The sequence below is a fragment of the Thunnus albacares genome, chromosome 4 (assembly GCF_914725855.1).
Source record: "Thunnus albacares chromosome 4, fThuAlb1.1, whole genome shotgun sequence".
In the NCBI taxonomy this organism is placed as follows: domain Eukaryota; kingdom Metazoa; phylum Chordata; class Actinopteri; order Scombriformes; family Scombridae; genus Thunnus; species Thunnus albacares.
In genome coordinates this window covers 35168909-35194688 of record NC_058109.1, presented here as the reverse complement: position 1 = coordinate 35194688, position 25780 = coordinate 35168909, and the positions used below count along the sequence as shown (strand labels likewise).

General features: G+C 39.6%; 1 protein-coding gene across 1 annotated transcript in view; it reads left to right on the top strand.

Moving 5' to 3' along the window:
* Positions 1 to 1865: 1865 nt before the first annotated feature.
* The window catches only part of nfasca (neurofascin homolog (chicken) a), a 144733-nt gene continuing 120818 nt past the window's right edge, over positions 1866 to 25780 (top strand). The window contains exons 1-2 of the mRNA XM_044349149.1: positions 1866 to 2177; positions 2503 to 2863. The gene's annotated coding sequence lies outside the window, so the exon portion shown is untranslated. The remainder of the gene's footprint in view (positions 2178 to 2502; positions 2864 to 25780) is intronic.

The following is a 25780-nucleotide window of genomic DNA, read 5'->3' as shown; positions in this document are numbered from 1 at the left end:
ACCTAGAGACCCAGATGTTACATGCCATGCAGAGGTGCTTATATTTTATGATGTGTGTCTCTCTTCCCCTCTCCATCTCTCACTCACTAGGCTAAAATATCCTGACTTTTGGATGCTGGTAAGCTCTAAAAATACTGAATCCCACGTTTCCCATAATGCAACAACATAGTCTTTCTTTAAATGCCCGTCTTTCAAACTCCACATGGCCAGTTTGTAACGCAGACTTTATGCAAAAAAACTGTAGTCTCCAAGCCCTAGCCTGGATTACTCCAGTGATGTCACTAGAGTCATTTTCTCGTGACCATGCTTCTTCAGAGCCACACAAGACATCATATGTCATATGATTATATATAGTTGTTAATTTTTTTTGTTGGTCAAAATTCCATCTATGAATCTTCCTAAAGACATGTTCTCAGCTGCTGGCAGAGATTTGATAAAAAAAGATACAGGCTCTGTCCCAATACAGACACAACATGAAAGATATGAAGTCATCAAGTTCATGCCATGTTGGATTCAGTGCTAACATCATCAAATGCTCCAATGTTTCAGTAAGTCTTTCTGATTTATACTTTATATAAATGGTAAAACTACTATAATGATTAGATTGTCAAGTTGTACAGATTATTCTCAGTATATCACTTGGCTACTTTCTCCCAAAGCTGAAGAAGAGAAAAACTCTCATTCTGCATATGATTATCACTTAAAACTGAACATCTGCTCTCTTTTCATTTATGATATTTCTTTACACCTAATAGCATTGTCAACGTAATTATTATAGGTAAATATTTTTTTTGTACAAGCTTTCGTTTTGCATGCTTCAATGTAGTCAGAAAAGCATGATGTGGAATAAAAACTAATGCTTTCACAGGGATTAATTACAATAAGGCGTGAATGAAATAATTAATGGTGTGATGCATGTAGCCCTGATGCATAATCTCTGGAGTCCAGCTGTTGGCTGTTTTTTCTGCTCATGTTAATGTAAAGTTCCAGGACAAAATGTGATTCATAGACAAAATACAACTCAATTTCCTTGTTCACATTGCATGACCGGAAAGGAGCAGGGAGAAGAAAATCTTATTGCTTACTCCTTGCTCAAAACAAAGCTAGATAGGATAAATAATAGAAATAGATGGTCTGTGATTTTTGGGTATGACATCACTCTGAGTCATTGCTGTCAGCACAGCTGAGAATCACACTTACACTCTGCTAAAACTTATTTTTAGTTTTGAAAGAGACATAAGTCCTACATTTTACTATGAACCTTTTGACTTATAGCCTATGTCTACAGCTATCTATATGTAACTTGCATATGGTTAGACACAAACAGGTCTCAGCAGGTACCATAGCTGAACAATAAAATAAATTAAGTATGTATATTTTACAATATGATTTGTTTTAATGTGCATGCCCTTATTGCTTCCGTGTACACATAAATATACAGTACCAGTCAAAAGTTTGGACACAGCTTCCCCATCACCTGAATGAGAAAGTGTGTCCAAACTTTTGACTGGTACTGTATATAACATAATAACAGCTCTTTGAAAATCCATTATACACTTTTTTAACCAACCAAGAGAATGCATCCAAACAGGCTGAGAACAAATTGAAAATGTGACAGAGAGTCAAACTGATCATTATTCCAAGATGATGACACACACTCGCTTTGAAGTCTCACCATTAGTTTTTTTTAGGATATTATTTTAATAGTCTAAATTAGCTACTTCTGCTGTTTTATTCATTTGAAGCGTTTAATTGTGCTAACAAGTGAAACCAGATAGGCCTATAACAAACTGTAGCTCCATGAGCTGAATTGATTGTATTAACATTGGGTTTTATATAGATGTAACTGACAGTGATGTGCCCAGCTTTTTGTGTGGTGACAGTGACAGGCTGCTTATAGGGGCCAAAAAACAAACAAACCCAAAAAACAATTGATACTATGCTTGCTCACATTGGTTGCTAGAAAACAGCTAACTGTGCTAATTTAGTGACAAACTGTGTATTTAGCCATATTTTTGCATGTGCTTTGATACAGTGAGCACAGCTACGAATGGATAGAGAGTTAAAAAATGTTTTCATGCTTTATAAACGATTAAACTGAGTCTTCAATAGATCCAAGCTGACAGTTGCTAACTAGCAAGCCGGAAACTTCTCAGACTTCTCATCTTTCATCTGGGGTGAGTTTGATCTCCAAAACGGATTTTTTTTCTTTTTTTGTGAAGTAATTTATTCCTTTAAACGTTCAAATACATTTGAAGTATGTAAAATAGGTAAATGTGATTTTAAAATGTTATTGACTTGTGACAGTCTGAACCAAATGCGCAGGCTACATTTGTAAAGTAATTTCACATTTGTTTCACACACGGCATTACATGCAGTCTTATAACTACAGACCCGTGTGATCTGCTTGATGATTGGGAGCTATCAGAAAACGGTTCCAAAGACTAAAAGGTATCATAGTTTTATAATTATGCACAATTGTAATTATTATTTTGGCCTTAGGAATCGTGGTTCTCGTCAGACCCATCACCTCCACCGCCTGCCCGCCAACCCCTGGTGACGTGTGGAGTATGTGCACGCGACAACACACCGGAGACGCGCGCTCGCGGACCAGAGAGAGACCAGCTGAGCAGCTGAGGGAGGGAGGAGTGCAGAGTCCATGAGAGAGAGGAGAGAGAGAGAGAGAGAGAGAGAGAGAGAAGGAGAGAGAGAGAACGAGAGAGAGAGAGACCAGCACCGCATTGACAGGAAACACGGAGTCAGAGCTCCGGTGAAGCCGACAGTACGGAGGAGGTGGATAGTTTCTAATGCCGCTGCAGAGCTGACGGTGCCCGGTGCAGCAGCGGCCAGAGGAGCAGCACAGGTAAACGAACACTTTCTACTTTCTACTCCGGCGCTCTGTAGTTGTAGCTCCCATCACACTGACGCATCGGGTGGTGTCCCGGTTCTGGCGGGGCTGGACCGGAGTGATGATGAGATCCGAGGATGTGAAAAAATGACAGCAGCACGGAATGCTGCAGCTCCAGTCCGGTACAGAAGGCGCGGGAGGCTATTGCCCCGGGTATCTGCAGTGTCTCCCGGGCACCCGGTCTAGGCTACACGGGCCCCCGCCTCTCTCTGCGCATCTTCTGGATGATGCTGCGGTTTTGTGGGATTTTTGCTGCTCTGCGCAAATTGCAAATAAAGATACCAAAGTCCGGCGAAATGACCGGGCCCGGCCTCGCCGTCTGCATCTGCAGAGGCCCGTGTGTGTATGATGTGTGAGGAGAAGTGTCATTGCAAAGGACGAGCGAACGGGGACATTTAAAGGGCTGTCAAGTTGGGCTTGTTTGGTTAGGCCCCGGGGCTGCAGCCTGGGCTGCACACAGGGTGAGTCAGGTCTGTCTCAGCACTGGAAGTGGATCACAGCACATCTGAATGTGAGGGAGGCGACGCAAAGCCAAAGTATATATAGTCAATTATATCATGTCACCCCATGGTCGACACAAAATAACACACACTCCTAACAGAAGTCTAATCCCACAGTATTTCCATAGGAACTTGTATGTGTCTGTGCTACTCAGTAGTGGGTTTACATGGTGACCTTGTTGTGCTATTTGTTAATGCCTTATGTGATCACTATAGAATGTATTCCTTTAATAGGCCCATGCTATCTGTCTGCACTTTCTAGTATGGATACAGTGTTATCTAACTATGGCTTATTTGGGATTGACAAAACTGAATTTAGTTACAGACATATTGTTTCCATAAGGGATTATCACCAGTGGTGTGTTCATGTTTAACTTCAAGGCATTTCTTCCTTATAACCCCAATACTTTTACTGACTAATATTGTTGTTACTTTAAGTTCATAACTGATATTTCAAATGATCTCTGTTGTCAGGGATTTTGTGAGCAAAGATAAATATAGTAAATTGCTGGACAAGTTCAAGTACATCAGATACACATATACCAAGTATAGCCTACTTATGGAGAATATGTGATTCTTCTGTTTTAAACATTTTCCTCATGAAAATACTTTGAAGCGATAAAAGTCCAACATATCCACCTCATAACTTTAAATCAATCAGAACAAATTCTGGGATGTTTTTCTTTGGCCCTTAACAATATTGAATGATATTTATATATCTCCTGTGGTATGACTTTACTATTCCTATAGTGTTCTTATATAGGGGCTGTGGCCTGTGTGTGTTTTGCTGCGACTGTGTAACTGTATAGAAAGGTTTGGTTATCGACTTGTGTAATGAGAGCCTAATGCATGTACCTAGCCATGGAGAGCTGAGGTGTGTATACGTGAATGTACGTGTGAGTGTATAAAGTATATAGAACAGCAGGAAAGAGAGGAGGCTCAACTCTTTCAACTCTAATTTTCCCAGCAGAGGACCCTTGAAGTGCAGAATGAATGGTGGTCAAATGGAGATTGACACATAATAGCTATTTTTAACTAACAAGTTAATTTTGAGGGCATTTTTTTTTCCTTTGCTTTATGCTGTGAAGCTTATGCAGTGGTGCAAAGAATGAAGTCACACATGATCTGCTACATATTTAATAATCTTTTGCTAAATGTGAAAGATTGACTCAGGCATGGAGATTCTCATTCTGTTATATTTAAATACCTAAATAATATAAGTACTTCTCCCTCCAAACTGTTTAAGATCACAGTTCTGCTGTTTCTCGGAACAGATTTTTTTGCCAGCATGACGTCATATTTGTTAAGTAGAACATTGAATTAAAATGATCTCAATACTCAGCACAAGCTAGAGTGCCTCCCTCACGTGACGGCTCACTGCTTCAACACACACAGGTTTTGGTCTTGTGCTAGCTGGCTAACTTGCTATGACATGATGAATTCATTTATAAATCAATCACATAGAGTTATCAGCCAGTGCGAGTAGCCACGCCCCCAGCTCTCAGGACATCTTCGTCTTTTCAAAATTCATCTTCCAAACTCTGTTTATATGAAGGGTGTTCAACCACATATCAACATAGTGATCATCAATCAGTGTATGTGTGTGTGTGTGTGTGTGTGTGTGTATGTGTGTGTGTGTGTGTGTGTGTGTGTGTGTGTGTGTGTGTGTGTGTGTATGACTGACCTGAGCCTTGGCCAACAGTTTAATGGTCTTACATAAGAATAGGAGAGGATAGCATCTCAGTCTACACACACACACACACACAAACACACACACACACACACACACACACACACACACTCACATGCACGCACACATATGCTCACACATGCACAGGGCTTACAGGAAGAGGCCAGATGTTCATCAGGCAACAGAGCCATCTACTGTATATTATACATAGAGCCTTGCTGATACTAGATTTTTGGGGCTAATGCCGATACTGATATTATATATATTTAAAAATATAGTAAAAAGGATCAAATATACATAAAATGCTGCCTAGAAAACTAAAAAAAACCATGATATAACCGATTATATCTGGGATAGGCCGATATTGACTGATAATATCGACTGACTGATATATTGGTTGGGCTCTGATTATGTGTATATTTTTTCAATGATACAGTAATTGGTAATTTCAATAACATAAATACATGAAAAGGAAAAAAGAAAATGTAAACATCTAATCATGAATGAGAAATACATACATACACACACACACACACACGCACATTAAGTTACTGAAAAATTATAGCTTGGTCCGAGTGACCCATAGACACTGTTTTAGTTAGCTAATCTCAATATGTAGCTCATCTTATGTTTCTTTTGTTAGCAATAACATAACACTATTCAAAAATGTTTGAAATAGTGATAAAACATTAACCTTTAATTATAGTTGTAAAGTTGAGTCTAAACCCTAAACCCAACCAAATTTATTTTAGTCTAACCTGACTGACCTCAACTGTTTTATTTGGTCAATGTTGTAGTCAAAGTTGTTGTGGTGGTTATCCTCAAACCTAACACTAATCCTACACGTGATTTACACACTACAATAGACCTATTCTATAATTATGCAGTTGTCAAGATTTGGATTGACCTTTTGTTTGCTATAGGGATCATAGGTCATAACATCTTTATCTTTATTATGTTTTTAGACCCATAGACAGGGTGCAAATTGCTGTTAGTTTATTAAAATGTATTTTGTGTTTAACAATTTACCCAATAGGTTGAAGATTTGATTCAAAAAGTAAATATGAAAATGTGAGTGAAAATCATTTGCAATGCAACACACATTGAACATTTCTTGTTTTACTACATCATTTGAGGGATAATCATCAGTCTTTCATTATCAGAAGAGGTTTTGCTTGTTACATTTTGCTTGTAGAGAGAAATGTTTGGATATATATAATGAATGTACAGTCTGGGTAAAAAAAGTTTTTAGCTGATTTGCTTCTTTTAAGAAATCTTGAAACCAAGAAGATATGCAGAGTAGTCAGTTTTCTTATGTGAGCAGCAGTCTGAGGACTGAGAAGGTGAAGTTGGCAGGTCAGCATTATTCATATAACAGGGCAAGTCACGAAAACCATTCATGAGGCTGCTGGTCTAAACACACACAAAGACATACCAGCATCGTTATGATCATCAGCATAGCTTGGAAGCAGTTTAGTTCTAATGAGAATGAAGATTATGAGAAAAAGATTTTACAGCTGTGATTATCATTTTTACTCAGGCAGCAGCGTGAGAACCGCTGAGATTCCATGATTAGTCTCTGATAATAATGACATAGTTCTGAGCTTTATCTTTGTCTTTAGTTGCTTTGAATGAAAGCATATACATATTGTTATACTCAAAAAAATATAACTAAATTGCCTAAAATGTGTAGTCTGGCTTCCTGTTATGGATGTATATTTTACACAGTAATTTTGATTCGTTCAATTAGGGCTGGGCAATATATTGATGTTATATCAATATCTTGATATGAGACTAGATATTGATTTGGATATTGTATTTTGGATATTGTAATATCATGATGTGGCATAAGTGTTGTCTTTTCCTGGTTTTAAAGGCTGTATTATTGTAAAGTGATGTAATTTTACGAACTTACTGGACTGCTCTAGCTGTTCTGTTACTTGACTTTACCCACTTAGTCATTATATCCACATTACTAATGATTATTTATCAAAAGTCTCATTGTGTAAATATCTTGTGAAAGCATCAATAGTCATCTCTACAATATTGTTGCGATATTATCAATATTAAGGTATTTGGTCAAAAATATTGTGATATCAGATTTCGTCTATATCTCGCCCAATGGTAACAAACTAACATGGTTAAGGTAAATTCTTTATTGTGCATCCATAAAGATGATAGTAATGTTATAATTCTGCTGACTCCAGGATTATCACACATTCAAAATGCCATTGACCAACATATGTGCCATACTGTGGGTACAGAACATTTAGTATTTGTTAGTTAAATTCTAATGAAAATGTTATTTAATATAAAGGGGCACTCTTATACATGATGTTCAGCTCACTCATCATGAGCAGCAGTACTAGTTTTTAAATTTGAAAAAATATCTTGACTTGAGAATGGAATTGGAACTGGAAGTGTGGGGTTTGAAAGAACTGGGCATGTAGGGGGCAGAGGGGGTCTAATTAAACAAGCTATTGAGTTGCATTATGGGAAATGTAGGATCTAGTTTTTTTTTTTTTTTTTTAGGAGCTTGACCTGCACTAGGACCTAAAAGTCAGGATTTCTTGGCCTCTGCTGCACTGATTTTGACCATACTCTTACAAAATATTTCTCACCCAACTATATGGAAGTGCACTACTAAATCACTGGAGTACCCCTTTAATACCCACACAGACCCAGTAGAGAGAAATGGTGGTCGAAAAATAAGATATATAAGTAAGTATGGTAAGATTTTCATTCTTCCCAAAATGTGGCCAACTGCAAAGCATTAATCAAAGAAATGCAGCCTTCTTTTTGCAGAATCTTTTGTACAAGTCATTGTATGCCCAACGGTATTTGCACCTTTTCAGCAGTTTGAGGACAACTTCCTGGTGATAAACTTGGAAATTTTGCTCCTAAGAAGTTGACAAGGAATGCAACAAATGCACAGTGAGATTTTACCTCTGTCAATCTATCCCATTTTGGGAAGAGGCTCAGGTTCGGCCTGAAGGATTTGCATTCAGAGAGAGGACTGTGCCCTTCGGAGAATCCAATCCTGGAATTGAGACTTTCCTGATGAAGGTGATATGAAGTTTGATGCCTACATTTCATGGTTATTACACCACGGAACTACACTTGAAACCATTGACAAAAAGATTCTGGAAAAAGAAAGATGTAGAGACCAGAAGATACACAGACAAGAAAAGACTATCTTGCAAAAAGATGACTATCTCATGTCTAATTGGCACACTGTTAGATGTACAGTTATACAGTTATATAGTTGCAGATATAAATATAGTATGTTCAAACAGTCAGATTAATTCCCCTCTGTCTTGACTCTCTGCTATTGGCTTCCACTTCCGCAATATGGGCTACAGCGTCCTGGGATCTGAAGATCTAGATCTATCAGAGCATGCCCTGCTTCTGAATGGAATATATTTTTTCCGCCATGAATTAAAGATGTCAGGGCAGTCAGAACAGCTTCCATGTTACCGTGACCTGGAGCCAAGCTTTGTTTGGTGGGCTCCAGTGGGCTTGTGCTATCTGTCAACAGTGGTTTCATGGTTGGGGATGTTCTGTACTGAGACTGGTATGGTGGGTTATGACAGAAGATGAACATGACACGCTTAAGAATGTACCAAACCTATATCCAGATGCTGTTTCTTTACTGAGAAATCTGAGCCCTGGGTATAAGTGTCAGCTGTTTGACTGACTTCCTCTAATGAATGACAGAAGAGGAAGCAGAGAGGTGTGTGAACACTGTGGACGCCAAAATATGTCAAGCTTTTCTAAACTGCCTCAGGCCAGACATTTTTCACTATGCTTCAACTATATATATTAGCTATTAACTATATATTAGCCTATGTCATGTTGTTCAACGTGCTCTAATGACAAATGTCTTTATTTTATCTGTTCCAAATGGCAACACTCAAATGGCGGAGCGAAAAGCCTGCATCCCACTGCCTCCATGAACTGTGTTGGTATCCCTCTTTGAATTATGTATCTTTTGCATGTCTTTGTCTTCTTGACACAATGGGCCTAATGCAAGAACAATTTTATTCCTATCCTAAAACTCTTTGACTGACTGACTTACTACTTTACTTTTTTCTGTGAGATTTACTCGTACAAGTGTTTCAAGTCAGATTCAACAAACTCTCTTACCTGCCTGAACTTGTCGTTAGTTGCTGGTTTCAGCCTGATGAATGTCACCTGATCATGGGGAAGAGCAGTTTGTGAGATGTGATTATTATCATAATCCACGTCCCTAAAATTGCCATATAAGGCTCCATGTCCTGCTCCATTTGTGGGCGGGTCTCATTCACAAGAAGTTCCAAAAGAGTAAAAACACCACACAGCTTCAAGTCCTGCTTTCAAAAGTCAGAAGACAAGCACATAACATATTTAGGAGTGACGTTAGGGCACAGTTAGAAAATGTGAATCCAGCTAACATCATCAGATTATCTCTGCACTGTGACAGAAATAAAGAGGGAGTGCTTTGACATTAAGATAGATGCTTTCACTAACAAAGACCACGCCATATGAACGGTATAAAAAGTAGATTTATTTGGATTGTCGAGAGGGTTCAGGATTGGATGAGGATAGTGTATGGTGGGCTGGATGGGGGTCAAGGAGAGGGATGAAGGGGAGCGATGGCATGGGGATGACCGGGGACCAAATGGAGTCACAAAGAGGCTGGAGCGTCTAGGAACCCGGGGGTCGAGACTCAGGGCGGGGGACATGTCTCGATGAGCTTTCTGCTTCGTCATCCCCCAAAGTTAACTTCATTGGACTAAGTGAGAACAGGCTCTTTGAATGTTGCTGAGGTAGATATGGAATCTTGGGAAGACTAGCAGTCAAGAATTTTATTTATTTAATTTTAATAGGTGGTCTGGGATTTCTTATTTGGAAGTGATTGAAGCGGCTCCACTGTGGAAGAATTGGCCAGAGTTCGGTTAGGAATGTGGACTGACTTTGTCGATGTGGGGAGACAGGTTGCCTGTGCGGAGAGTTTGGTAGTGGGCCAGGAAGTCTGAAGTGAACGTTTGGCATAAGATGTGGTTCGGACAACATGCCGAAGTGTGCATGAAACAAGGCAGGTATGGTGCCCCTGAGGACAGTTTTATGGAGACGTTTCATTTGGCTGGCGTAAATGTGCATGGTGGAAGATTTAATCTTGAGAATGGAACGGGCGAAGGTGGTGAAGCAGGAGAGGGTCAGGATGTTGAGTGAAGGGAACGAAAGACCGTGGGAGGCATGGAAGCTGAAAATGGAGGGACCGGCTTTCAAGTGTGAATCTGAGTCTGGTGCCAAGGATGAGGGATGAAGGGATGAAGGGATGCGTGTGAAGTGGTAAGATGTGCGGCTCATAGACGGAAGGATGAAACAAAAACACGAGGCAATTAAGACGTAGTGAGCAGGCATGTGGGGAATACAGCCTGGCCCTAGCTAGGGCTGAAGCAGTCTGTTGCCGTGCCGTGGTGGCGGCAGGATGGAATCATTGGTGTGCCAGTGCGGGGCGCTGGGTAGGGAACCTGCAAGCAAGTGGTCGGTTGGAGCCTTGGTGGAACTGGAGGCTGTGCAGAACTGGAAAGCCTGGCTTTGTAGGCCATGGAGGGGCGGAGTGGCAGAGGCCAGAGTGAAAGTGTTCGTGGGCACAGTGTTAACGATGGCTGGAGTGAGGGGATCGGCAACGGGGGGTGCTGAAGACACAGAAAAAATTTGGGTGTTGGGGAAGGGAGGGGAACAGGGATAGAACAGTAGGAAATTGAGTGGGTCCATCAGAGGGAGCACCATGGCTTGGTGCAACAGTTGCTGTGGTAATGGCAGGACCGGAGGTGGCTGAGGGAAGAAACATAAAAGAAGGAGCTTCTGGAGCGGGTGGAACCAAAAGCGTAGAGGTAGCTGCAGCTGAAGGAAGGGAAGAGGAGAGGATGAGGGGATGTATGTGCAGCCTGCGGACATGGGGATGAGAGAAAAGACAAAAAACACGAGACAGATCAGACAGGGAGGGAGCTAGCCCAGGGGAAGATACAACCTGGCCCTGTGAGAGGGCTGAAGCAGTTGGCTGCGTCGTGACGTCATCGACGTGCAGCGTACGGGTGCCGACATAAGTGTGTCGTAGGTCGCGTGAGAACTGAGACAAATGAGAGAGAAAGGGGTTAGACATGATTATATAGGTATGCACGGATGATTGAATTAGTGAGGCGCAGGTGATTGAATTTAGTGAGAGAGAGGGACGTGGTCTTGTTCCTGAGCCTTTGTTATAATAATAACTCCATAAAAAACATGTGACAGTCACAGAGAGTCACACATATTAGAGGAGAATATTATAGCCTACAGGTGATGTTATACTGTGACACAGGATGATACTGGACAGAGAGCTGCAGAGAGACACACAGGCAGCTGTTGCAGTGAGAGAAGTTTAGCAACTACTGAAATGCAGAAGTTGCTGCGCCAAAATATGCCAATAAAAATCATAAAATATAAAAAACCTTTCAGTAAATTGGGAGCCATGAAGATGATAATATGGTACAAAGAATTTTAATTTCGTATTAAGTTTGGTTTAGTTTTACGTTTGTTAAACCTTTGTTAATTTTGGTATCATATTTAAACTCCAATTCAGTTCAGATTAGGACATTATAATTGTAAGTGTTTCTCCCCTGAGAAGAAAGGCAGAGACTGTTCATGAAACATGCGACCACTGTAAATTTCGTTCATATTTAAGAGGAAATTCTAAGTGTGAGAAAATTGATGAATACCATAAATGTCCTTAGATCACTCGTATGTGCATCTTAGGAACAAATTTGTTTGTACAAGTGCTTCTGCATGAGGCCCGATGTATTGTACAAATTTGAAGTCACATTCTCTCCTTGAAGGCATTGATGATGTTGCACTTGGTTGTACGTACACAAAAAGTAGTTATATGAAGAATAAAAAAGATGGCTTTAGAGAAGTTCAAAGCCTGCCTTATTGCCAATCACTGCATTAAGTGGTTGTGCTTGTCGAATTGTCTGTTTCGAAAAGCTACAATAACCTTCTCATTTTGTTGTTGGAAAGGTTTCAGGCACTGTTGTTCTATACATGTTTTCTACATCTCTAGACACTAGTGTATACCATCATAGTTCCAGGCTAAACTACTGTGTGCTGCTGTGGATGTATGTAGAGAAGAAGCAGGGCTGCACAATAAGAATATATTAGAATGCAGATCAGGCACATTCAACAATGATATGATGGTTTGCGTGATGTGACAGCATTACACCATGTCAGGGCATGTCTTTAACTGTACCTCAACTCAGAACAGAGCACTGATTTCAGCTGTCAGCTGCTGTGGCAAAGATACATTTCAACAAGTTGATATTTGTGACGCCTATGACAGTCAACCTGATTGTTATTTTGTTACACATTAAAAACATGAGGTTGTTTTTCTTGATATGGTGTCCAAATTTGTTATTCTACAAGACTTTTTAATGCCTGAAGGGCATGGGAATACAGCAGTTGTGTTTTGGACCTTTGAAGCATATCTGTCAGTTGCTCTATTACATGACAATGTTTGGTAGCCTTTGATCAAGAACACAGAGGAGGAAAGAGGTTGTGTGGATGTAAAATATCTAAGTAGCTATAATCCAGCAGTAATTTCCCTAAATCTTTTTACTGAAGACCCTGGGCTCTTGCTGAATGTTGTTTGATCACACAGTGCTGCAGTACATGTGTTTGAGCAGCAGAGGCCAGTGTTGTAACACATAATACATGTGAGCGCACCAACAGGTGAACTGGTTCATGAAGCTGCTGTGAATGATTGACAAAGAATTAAAAATAAATGTCTTACAAATATTAGAAATTTATTCTCACATTATTAAAAATGTTTTTCTTGTAAATCACAACTTTATTTTTGTAATATGATGAGGCTTTTCTCTTGAAATTGCATCCTTGCCTGATTCCACAAAAGCATGCATGAAACTATTATTACTATTACTAAGAATTATATCAGTTTTTATATCTAATGATGGTGCTCATATATGCATGTTATATTTATGTAACAAAGCTCAGTATATAGAGTACACAGCAGTAGCAGCAGGCTGTATGGCTGCTTTCCCACTGATCCCCTCTCCTGGCTCCCATTCAGTTAAATGGAGCAGCCAGTGCAGATGGGACATAGCCAGGCCAGGTGGATTGTGGGTAAGATGGGGTGGTGCCCAGTTATAGGTAAATTAATTCTGCATTAGGGAAGCCTGCTGGCCTCACTATGATCACCTGGCATGGTGTGTCTGTCTAGGCACGTATATGTATGTGTGTGTGTTGCTCACCTCACATGAGATTTAGAAGAACCCCCCCTCCTGGAGTTTTAATACTTCACCTGGCATCAAATGTAGTCTGAACCGCAGGCCAGAATCCAGTCTGACTCAGCCTGAGGGACACAGAGGCGACTGCTATGGAGTCATTCAGTCTCCAACAGTGTGCTGCAACAGTAGCTGGATGCTTTTCCATTTAATCCTCAGCTGCTGAATGATTTTTTTTTTGTTTCACAAGGATAACCAGGTGGACTTCTCTGAGTTCATCTTTGTGTGGCTTCCATCTGACGAGAGTTGCTTTAATCATGTGTCTTTAGGCCAAAGTGAAACTGGAACTTCCGAGTTTTGTTCCAGAAGTAAGGAAACCTCCATCAAAATCACTTCATAATAACAGAATTTCTAAAAGTTTGGAAATTTTAGTGTACAATATTGAACATTTTTTATTCTGTACTTTCATTCAAGAACTTTTATGGTGCCACATTTTTAGTAGTGAAGTTGAACAAGTTTCTGACTGTTTTTCATTAACTATTGTAATACCAGCACCTATAGCCTGATCTACAGTGCTGGGTACAAATACATTTCTTCTGAATTGATTAGTCTTTCTTACAGAAACTAGATAGTGGGATGGACCTGAGACCCAAGGAATCAATTCTGAAAGAATCTGCTTTTGCTTTTGTTTATTGTGTGGCTCTCTTATGGTCAGGACACTGATGCTGATGATATAAATTCATAATTTAGGCTCTGTCTTTTCATTTACCATTTCAAAAGTTAATCCAGAATGTTCTTGACAGTTATCTCTCTGGCTATGAGCTACAACATCATCCCACCTAAACAGCCGTCCTTCTCTCTCACCTTTCCCCCATCCGTCTGTAGTTCCTCTCAGGTTACCTGAGCTGTGCCTTCAAGTGTCCATCACTTTTTGCTTTTCAGCAGTTTCTATTTTTAAACACCTCACAGAAGCTGCTGTTTTCTAAGAGGGAGGGGGAGGGAGGAGAGGAGAGGAGAGACAGGGAGAGAGAGAGAGAGGGAAAATGCAATGGATGGGAAAGAGAGGGTAAAGGAGAAGGAGGCAGATACCAAGATGGAAGGATGAAAACAGAAAAACAAAAGCTTGTGAGTGTCTGGAGTGAAGGCCGATGGCACAGTGCTGTCTGGCAGGCTGCCAGGTGGAGAGGATAAATGGAGGATGGAGAGATCAGACAGAGGGAGGGAAGCATCCTGGAGTTAGGTATTGCTCCAGGGCCTCAGTTTCCATTGAGACCACTGACTGGATGAATAGAAGCCAGAGAACAGGGAGGAGAATGTGTCTGACCGATATGATTCCTAGAAGTGATATTGTTGGATTAAAGCTGCTGATCACTGATATTAAAACCTAACCACTGACATACAAAAAGATTTCAGAGATTAAACCAAAATTTACTGTGCCAGTATCATTGTCTTCATAGAGAGCAGACATGTTTCCCTGGAAAGAGCTTCATCAAAAGAGACGTATTAGGCCAAGCTTATGACTATCTAAAGCTCAATCAGAAGAAGATCTAAATGAAGGTGAACATCAGATGTTATTACCACAATCATCCACTACTACTGGCTTTTACATGACACAACTTCTAGGTTGTCAGGGTGAGGCACAATGTACACATATATGTTTGCATCATCTGTTTTTATCTCTAAAATGATGATTTATGAGTACAGACTTATGCTAATGCTGTGTTCACTGTGAAGTGTGACTTCTCAGACTGGTTTATAATTCTATGAGACAGGATTTTACAGCTCTTGACATTTATCACATAGTCATTTTATCCTCTGTCTGCACAATCATGAGGTAAACAGTAGAATTATACATCTAACAGGCATGTGTGCTGGCATGTTAATGTCTGAACATGGCTCAAAAAGGAGATTCCAGCTATCTCACTACCTCAACACTGAATAAATACCATCTAACAATGAGTGACAAAAACTGCTGTTCATTATAAATGTAGCACTATATTGATTACATCAGTCTGTAGTTGCTTTGAACATGGACTTGGCTGATATGAGGTATCATGTTTTCTATTTCAGGCAGTTACATATTACATATTATTCAGGAGCAAATCCTGTATATCAGAGCTTTCAAAAAAATTGGAGTTATGCCATATTCATTATACTGTGGCATAATGAATATGGCGTAACCCATAAGTAGGTACAATGTATTGACCTAAACTTTCAAAATAAGACCGGCCTTTCTTATAATCGTTCTGTTAATTTCACTAACTACACTATGTTTTTGTTTTCTGCTCAGGTTCAACCTGCTTTTAACAGCATTTTTCTGTTTTCATTATTGCATCTATTTATTCTTTTACTTGAGTTCAAATTGATAAATTGATACATAAACTGAATCCTTCCATACAGCCAACGTATGGTGAAATAAATGACAGAATCAGTCAGATGCGGCTTTTATTCAAAGTCTAATATTGGCCCTATATATCAGTCTAACCCTGGAGGAGACGGAGACAGGAGCAGTAAGGAAAGCCTGATGGTAGACAAAGGTCATAGCTCTGCTCAGTCGATGCGCACTGATGATATTTTAACAACAGCTTCGCCACGGGCTGCTTTCCAAATGTAGCTGCTCCGTGGTTAAGATGAAAATACACTCAGCAGATCTGATCTTCTGAGACAAAGCGTCTGAGTCGGTAGAAGCTACTGTTCAGACAGATGTTATTGGAATAATTCAAGTTCTTTGTTTGTCTCTTCTTTCTGTTTGAGATCATTTCTCTATATCTCTTCATTTATTGCTATTTTATCTGAAACATTCGGTCTCTCTCTGCCTACTCATTGACTCAGTCCTCAGATTGACATCTTTTCATGTGCAGACAGTAAAAAGGTGTCCTTCACTGTGGCTGTTTGAAGTGCAGCTGCATCAAAGCTAACCAGGGGATTAGAGGGCTCATCATATATCCCGTCTCTTTTCCTACTTTTTGCTTTTTGTCTTTCTACCCCCGCTCTTGTCTTACAGTGACCAAAGGCTGAACGGATGTACAGTACTAATAATTACATTTATGTGTTGTGTCACTGTGAGAAATGCTGCGTATTAATTTTAATCCAGGATGATTCTCTGTTTTGTAGCACTGTTGCAAATATGTGTGTGTGTGTGTGTGTGTGTGTGTGTGTGCCCTGCAGCATTACATTAGGCCATGCATATGCATCAAGGGCAGAAGTGACACATGGCCTTTTCAGCTGTGATAAGGACAAAAACTAGGAGAAACTCGCCACTGATAAGTTTCCACATAACTTGATGTGCATGCTAAACAGCAGCCCTCCAAATTAAAATGCTCTTTACCGCAACTGCTGCTGTGTTCTTCATTTGCCTGGATGAGAGTTGCAGGTCTAGTGTAGTGGATGCTGTTATCTGTTTTTAAATGATCTGTCCAACTGTCCAGAGGTCTCGTCTTGTTCTTTTAAGGAAAACAAAATGTGTGTTCGTTTGGCGATTATTGATTAAAACATACTTTAGATCTTGCACAGCTACTCCAATGAGTGTGCACACTATTTCACAATGTAATAAGACTTACAAATGACCATATGTACAAAAAAGACTGTAGTTGCCAAAAAACTCAATTTTCCTGTAATATGTTACATGCAATTCACTTTTCACTGTGGTGCATTGTGTGTGTGTGTGTATGTGTGTGTGTGTGTGTGTGTGTGTGTATGTGTCCATCAGTATAGCCTTTAGCGTGCTGCTGGCTCTGCAGAGGAAGCAGATGCTGGTGTTGTGCAGAGGAAATGGGCCCATTATAAAGCCTGCAGAGTTAATTATTAACTCAGTCCATCCAGTTTTATCACTTTTTGTTGAGTGCAAATCTGTTTCGCTTCATGCTAATCAACTAGTCTTCAGCTCTCTTTTTGCTGACTTTATGCAACTAAAGATTTTTTGCTGTAGCCTATACCTAAACTGTAAATGTACTTTTTTTCATTTTTGGTCAGTTTTTGATCTAATCCAGTTTTAAGATGCTGCACTGCGGACAAAAGCTGTAGTCCATGTAGGAATGTTTTGGTAGAAGTGGAAGCTGGTATGGTTATTTATATGATCAGTTTTAGAGGCAACAAACAAGCTGCTAATCTTCATTTTTCTACATTGTGTCTGTATTGTTTTTGTCTCACAACAGCGACACACTGATTCAGCATTAGAGCAAGAACACATTGTACATCACATGTGAATAAACTTCACTGTGTTTGACTAGGTTTTGAATCTTGGCTGCAGCTCACCAGAACAGACAGCGTATGTCTCCCACTCCTGGACACATTTGACTTTTCACCTGATCTTCCAGCTCTGTTACAACCTGTGTGAGTGTAACTAAAGCTTGATGCCTAAAGGGCTGTTCCCACCATATATATCCCATCTGTCACTGCACCGAGTGTCCTCCCTCAGCTGATTGACTGCGTCTGGCAGGCAGGTGAGGAGTGTCTGCAACAGAAGGCTTTCTTCATTGTGAAGCCAAACCAACTAAAATTGTTAACAAAGGACAACCTCCCTGCTCGCTGCATTATCCCTACAGGGCTTTCCCGCTGCTCTCTGACACACTCTCACTGTTGTATCGATCACGGTTAAACCATCGCTGGATCAATAACAGCCTGACACCTGATATGACTGGCTTTGACACCTTTGAGCTGCTGTGGAAGGGCGGGGTTTGACACACACACACACACACACACACACACACACACACACACACACACACACATACACAGTCTTTCAGGTTAAAGTAGGAAGGAGAAAACTGATGATTTTGACCTGAAGTGTTACAGGTCAAGAGAGAGAAGGAGATAAAGACAGGGAGGGCTGATGACAGTGACAATGATGATGTTGACAGTGACGGCATGTAAATCATTCTTAAAGCTCACATATTTCAATTTTTACCAATTTTTTCTTTTTACTATTGAACAGAACAGAGTGAATTACAGTAGTAGAGATGAAAGGAGACAGCAGCATAGTTGTGGGGGGGGGGGGGGGGGGGCATAGTTTTCACTGGTTTCCAGGGGAAACATCACTGTATTTTATTGCTTTATCATCGCTTTTCAAAAATACAAGCTGTTGTGTTAGATTTTATGGGAGTAATTGAAGCAAACGTGTGCATGTGTGTGTTTAATTTGTACCTCCGGACTAAGCAGTGTGTCTGAGATTACTATGATCAGTAGAATCACCGCCCCACACACAGACCATTAGCAGGCAGTGTTAATGGCCGCTGATGGTATAAGGTTAGAGGTCATCCATCTCTCCATTAGGGAGCCACATGTTAGCAGATGTGTGTGTGTGTGTGATTGAGTGTGTGTGTGTATGTGTTGTCTTCTATAAAATCAGTTTTTCTAAAGAGAAGCAGACCACTATTGTTAGTTAAATAGTCCCTGTGATTAATTTAAGCAGGACCTGGACACATACACACACATTTAGCAGATGTTGCAGATGGAGGTCTGTTTCATTGTGTTGCTGAAGAAAAACAGAAGCAAATAACTCTATAAAACTGTATTTTATATGACATGGATCTCATTTTCTAGAATGGTAGTGATACAGATCTTCTGGAAATTCAATTGGGAACTGGCGAATGAACTGTATGATATTGGCAAACTTAAATATTGTGGTATTTTAAAACATACTTTATATCTTCATTTAAATATATAGCAATATACTATGGGTATAATTATAGATGCCCTTAATGTGTATATGATGACCATACAAGTTTAATAATTCATTATTCTTTTATTGAGCTCAGAAAATATGATTACTTAACTACAATGCAATCTAAAAGTCTCAGTCTCTATAGATATTATATGGATTTAATGCTCAGCTCTACTCAGAAAACACTTTCATCCTATTTTGGTTGCAGTTTACACTCCTTCATTATTCTGTTATTTTCCTTTTCATTTTGTCTTAATGACTTTGTTACGGTGTGCAGTAGCAATAACAAGTTTCCAAATTTCCTCTCAATGTAGTATTGATGCTTTTAAAATGGTTCAGGTAGGATGAATGTCATTGTTTTCAACCAGCGCCAAAAATCACATCATTAAAACCAAAACATCCTGTTTTAGAGTCAGCTCAGCTGTCATGATCAGATTTCCACACTGTAAATATTATATATATTATATATGACAAAACCTGGTTATATATCATCACAGTTATATCACCTCAGACTTTTCCTTTGAGAAGGAAAAAGTTGTTTGTCCTGTACTTAAATATTTTTAGTACCAAATTTTTATGGTAAATGAATTTTATTTCTCTTGCTCCAGAAAGTTCTTAGTAGGGATGTGCAGAGATCCCAGTATTTGTATTTGTATCTGTATTTGTTGAGGCAGCAAAATTATTTGTATGTGTATTTGTATTCGAATAAAAGTGGAAAGAGGCTTAAAAATCCTGTTTTTGTTTTTATGACACTTTTAATTTTAGAATATTAAAGTGGGACAATAAGTGTTCATGAATAAACTTCCTTACAAAGGAGGTCTTGAACTGGAGTCTCCCAGATCATAGACGACTGCGCTGACTACTCAGCTAAAACTTTACTCATCGTCTTATGCAGACAGACCTCTACCTATTTATACACCCATAACACAGAGACAGCACACTGTGTAATGTGTAGAAGAACTTCAAAGGCGATTATTGCTTTGCACTTTTCATTTATTGCCTATTTTTTACAACCTAACTTGGTGGAAAGGAGAAGAGGAACAACAGGTTATCAGCAGGTTGTCCATTGGGAGCACTTTGCTTGTGTCAGTAGCTCAGCGTTTATCTCTGGGGAACACCTCCAACAAATCATTTTTAAAATATTTGTATGAAACAAATATTCGTATGAAACCCACTATTTGTACTTTGCCGAATAATGTATTTGTATTCGGGCAAGCCCCTAGTTCTTAGTGCTTATTTGTCAGTGCTTTATAAATAAAATTCTGAATAAAATAATAATAAAAGTAAATATGACAAGAAGGAATGAAGATGAAGAGCTTGCTGTCTGTCCAGCCTGGTACTCAGAGCTCTGTTTCACACCAACACATGAGCTCGTCTTCCTGCTGTTTGCCTTTAATGCCAACAAACTGTCAATGTCTACATTCACTGAGACTCTTGTTGCATACATTAACCCCCATGTCCACTGTAGCCTCTCCATATCTGCAGAATTGTGCTAGCTTCCACGCTACAGTACGCATACAGTACACTCACAATACACACACAATGCAAATATACACACAGTACAATACCAACAATACATCGCATGTCCAAGACATACTGTGGTCCTTTCTTTCTCTTCAATGCAGCGATTTGAAAGAAGCATATAATGCAGAGAAAAGTGAGCAGTGAGTGCATTGTGTGTGTGTGTGTGTGTGTGTGTGTTTCCAGCTGACAGAGACTGGTGTGGCATGCTCCGTGTGTAACAATGACATGGAAATGAAAGAGAAACTCATGTGGATACATCTGAAAACGTTTATGTATCAAATGGAATTTTGTCCCCACTGAGCATTTATTGTTACTTTTATTCTTTGTTGGGAAATAAGATAATATTCATGATGATCATGTGGAAGGAGCTGAATGGCCTGAATGGACGAACTAGTCAGACTCCCTGTTTAACCACAAATCTGTGTTTCTTTACAGCCCATCACATGTTAGCAGTGTTGTCATCTTTCACTTTAAACTGTTAAACAAATGCACAAGTATTTTTCATAAAAAGTGGAAGATATTCCAGTAACTTAGTTCAAAACTCTCTTGTGTGCTATACAAACGGAGAGCTGCTTCCTCGTACAAAACTTGATGAAACATTCAGCAGTTTCAATTATTTCACTCCCTGATTCTGGGTCAGTGTTTGATGAATTCAGCAACTATGGTGCACAGCGTTAAATCTCTCTTCCCAACTCTATTACATCAGCATGTCTTAGTGCATCTGCAGTATAGCAGACACAGACCATGAGAGACAGAGGGTGAGAGGGAGAATGGAGTGTGTCACTGTCCCCACACACACACACACACACACACACACAATCACCTCACTCTCTCTTTGCAGTCTGTCAGCAGCCTCTATAACCCCCCCCCTTCTTTCCTTTCAGCACCTCAGCAGATGGGCAGTAGTGCTCCTTCTCTCTCTCTCTTTCTCTTTCTGTGTGTGTGTGTGTGTCTCTCTCTCTCCCTTGGTGGGGAGCAGTCTTTTGATACTTGTACCGACCCCGCGATCTACATCCCCTCCCATCGCCTCGAGGGCTCACTCCCCATTGTTTCTATTGTTTCGCTTTGAAAGTGGGTTAAGAAAGACAGCAGCGGTGGACAGAAGGGATGGAGGGCTGACAGAGATGGGGGGGGGGGGGGGAGTGATGGAGAGACATAGAGAAAAGCAGATAGAGAGAGAGGAAAAATGACCAAATCAGTGTGTAGGGGAGGGGCTGTGGGATTATATGATTGCAAGACAGGGAGATGATGAAATGACGGGGGAGGGGAGGTGGGGCTGATTTGTAAAATAGAAACAGATTGTGGGAGAGATGAGATATGGATACCAGGGGGAGGATAATGGATAGATGGTGGGAGTTAGTGAAAAGTAAAAGAGGGGTATCAGTAAGATGCTTTTTGCTGGTTGTTGGTCATCATTGGCTCCTTACATATGTATAAAAGTCAATGAATTTAGAAGTTTAGAAAGTTCAAAAGAAGAGTGTGTTTGTGTTCATATTAGACTGAAAGAGAAAAAAGCAAGACTCTATTCTGTTTTGAAAAATGAATTAGAAAAATTAGGTTTAAAGAGAATAATTCATCCAACTTTTTTACCTATTTATGTTCAAATGTTCTGTATCCACTACAAGTAAATATTGTACATTTTAAAAAGATGCTGGTAATGCTGTTTTGCACACTTAGCCACATGACTGATTGATGGACTGTATAAGGAAACAACATCCTGAAGAAAGAAAGAGAACTTGGTAAATAAATTGTTGTGTACTGAAGAGAAAAGAAAAGCCTTCTTTGTTTTTCAGTGCGATGAGTGCTTGTGGTCTGAAATGCTTGCTTATGTTATGTCCTGCAGGATTTGCTTGGTGCCAGGACTTTTGGTACAGATGTGATGCAGGATGTGAGGTCAGGCTTGGTCCAGGCCGCAGATGCTGGAAGTCCACAGACCCCAGATGGAATTCATCCACATAAAAAAATGAACAAAAAACTGCCAAATTCAACAAAGCTCCATCTGTGGAGAAAATACACACTTACATGAACATGAAGATGCAGTTGTGATCCAGATTTTTCACATTTAAACATACTTGGGGTCATCTATCTGATACTGTAAGTTTTCTGTTCACAAATACGCCAAAGACGCACACACACACACACACACACACACACACACACACACACACACACACACACACCTCTGCAGTCCTCATTAACGCTCAGTGTGTATTTGAGGCTGAATGCCTCTTCACTACAGACGTGATTTGTCTGCCTGATTTCCCTTTCATTTAACTCTAGCACCAATGTGAGTATGTGTGTGTGTGTGTGTGTGTGTGTGTGTGTGTGTGTGTGTGTGTGTGTGTGTATCCCATGTCTTAGTTTCTTTCAGGCTGTATAATACAACACTTAACCAAAGCAAATGGCACGTCTGTCTGCTTTGATTTGAAGCGTAAATTACCCATTATTAGAGTCAATGTCATTTTTGGTCAGAAAATGACATCCATTGATTTGTCTAATAGTCTTCTGCATTTTTGTCAGCCTGCTTCGCAGCTGTTCTGCAAGTAATTTCAAGGTTGCTTTTTAGTGAAAGGGCTTCAATACTGTTCAGATTACTCTGTGCTCAGCTGTGGAGAATTATTCTATAGTATCTGTCACAACAGCTTTGTGATAGCTCTACTGCAGTAAAACTAGTAGATTATAGAAAATAGATTTTCTGGTTCGTCCTGCTTTCTATCACAAACATTTTCTTATTTTAAAGTAAAGTACAATAAATAGTGAAAAGGCAAGTGATAGAGTATGATGTTGTTACACTGGAGCCATGGGTATAGGATTTTATTTTCTGTAAAAAATATCATGATCACATAAGACTAAAACTATTTTATGTTTGTTTCCACAATATAAATACCACTTAATGTCTGTGGATGAAGCTGTAAAATCTTGTTACTAATGTAAATTGTGTGTTTGGTTAAAATCTGGTAAAAAAGTAACATGAAGAAAATTTGTGTAAGCTGTACCAGAAGTCTTTGTTCATCAGACTGAATTACCATTTAATTTAACTTCATTCAGGTGTTTTTTGTATTTTTGAGGCAGGTATTTTGTTTTGTCTTGCTTGAAAAAAAAACATCCTGTCAGTGTGATTTTCAGTTGACACTGAAGCTGTGGTTGCTAGGAGCAGGCAACCCTAATGTTTTTTATGGTGATCAAAGACATGTGATATATTAGTTGCTATTTCTCTAAGAGCGTCAATCCCATCCAAACTTTTAGCCATTTTTGTGGCTATTTTTCTGCTCATTTTTAAAAAATAATGTAGTTATTTTTCTGGCTCTGGCACAGGAAGATGACATACCCATTCTTAACCCCTCCTACAAAGCTCTGATTGGTGGATTGTTTCTCCAAATGGGGGAAACGGCCATCAGTGAGCACAACGCCAGAATTGTTGAACAAATGAGAGATGTGTAGAGTCTATTGTCTTGAACCAGGCTGTTTATTTGTTCATTTATCAGAACCCTATTAAATCCAACTAGAACTTCCATTGAAAAGTAGCTAAAATCGTGAGACAGAGGGGGTGTTAACTCAACCCCTGACATTTAAATAAGTCTTTTAGGAAAAACGGGATTAAATAAAATGACACCACAGACATTTAGTGTCAGTGATTCAGCATAATGCTGGACACAGTGAGCATGTAGTCCCAGGACAGTGTCCCGTCCTTTAATTCCTGGCTTGTTCTCTGGCAGTGCATCAGTAAAGATACATTTACGTGGCACGCAGTACTATAGGATACATAATACTGCATGTTATCCATCATTTTATACCAGTAACTAACTATTGTGCCTTCAAAATAATGGACTGATCTGTAGTTAGCATGACTGATTAACATTTAAATAAACTTTTCAGCACTGACAACACTTGACAATACTGTTTCTAAATGACTTGAAATTGATCCTGGGGATTTCTGCACCGTAGTTTCTTGAGAACTTTGTTGAAGATTTAATGGAGAGTCATGGAGCCGGGCTCTTACTTTGATTACTGCTACTGAACACATTTTATCTGTACCATGACCAAAATATTCCCCAGATAGACCATAATCACCCAGTTCTACATGGAGGCCAAACAATAATTCTGTGATTAATTAAGGTCTTAATCCCAGTTTAAGCCTTGTGCATAATTACTGAAGTGCCTCATACACAGTAAAGAGGCCTTTGAGCTAATTTGGAGTGGGGTTGATTTATGCTCTCTGCAGCCAATGAATCTGATGACTAATATGTTTTCCTGATCTATCAGTGGTGATGTGTTGTCATTCACAAGGGACTGCTGTGTGTGTGTGTGTGTGTATGTGTTTATGTGTGTGTTAGAGAAAGAGAGAGAGAGAAAGAGTCCTCTTCATGTAGCCCTATTATGTATTCATATGTGCACAGGGAGTGTATCAGGGCTGTGAGTGCCAGACGTTCAGTCTGGCCTCAGGCAGTGAGCTGTCATGGCAATCTGTGGTGAATGTACTCTGGGTTACATGCTCAAAGTGCTAAACCTTTTTTTACTCTTAAATCCATGTCTTGAGTGCAAAATGTTGGTTGCTTTGTATTTTACATAATATATAATTTTCCACTACATTTATAGGGTAGACTAAATATTCTTAGTATAGCAAAGTGAAGTTCAACTGCAGTACAACTGCAGCCTCCAAAATGATCAGAAAGTTGAATCAACACCTCTGTAAAACAGTTGAAGAGAAACTGAACAGTAAACAGTAGGAAACAGTAAGATTTATGGAAGAGTTGTGATATTAAACTACATTATGTGCAATGTGCACAGTAGATTTTGCTGTGATTTAATTGCAATAAACGAATCAAAAGGATGCCGAAATAACGACATCATGATTTGTAAAAAGTCTGAATTCATGCTTTGTCAGGTCTGTCCACAAGACGACAAGCAAACTACTGTTAAAATGCTTGTTTTCTGAAGGGAGTTCAGATGGATCAGAGCTATGCTTTGCAAACACTGTAGCTGCTCCATCAACACTCAAAATCATCTAAAGGCATAAATACGGCAGTGACACGTTTATATGCATAGATATTTACTAGTGTAAATTTAAAATTGTTTAAAGTTACCGGCATTTAGGTTGTTATTGATGACAGCAGCTGAGGGGGGTGTGTGTGACTCTGGTGTTAGCTGCGGTTAGGTTGAAATGCAAAAGTGAAGATAAATCAATTTAAAAGTTAAAAAAATAAACTCCTCCCGCAGGTAAACGGCTCTGGATTA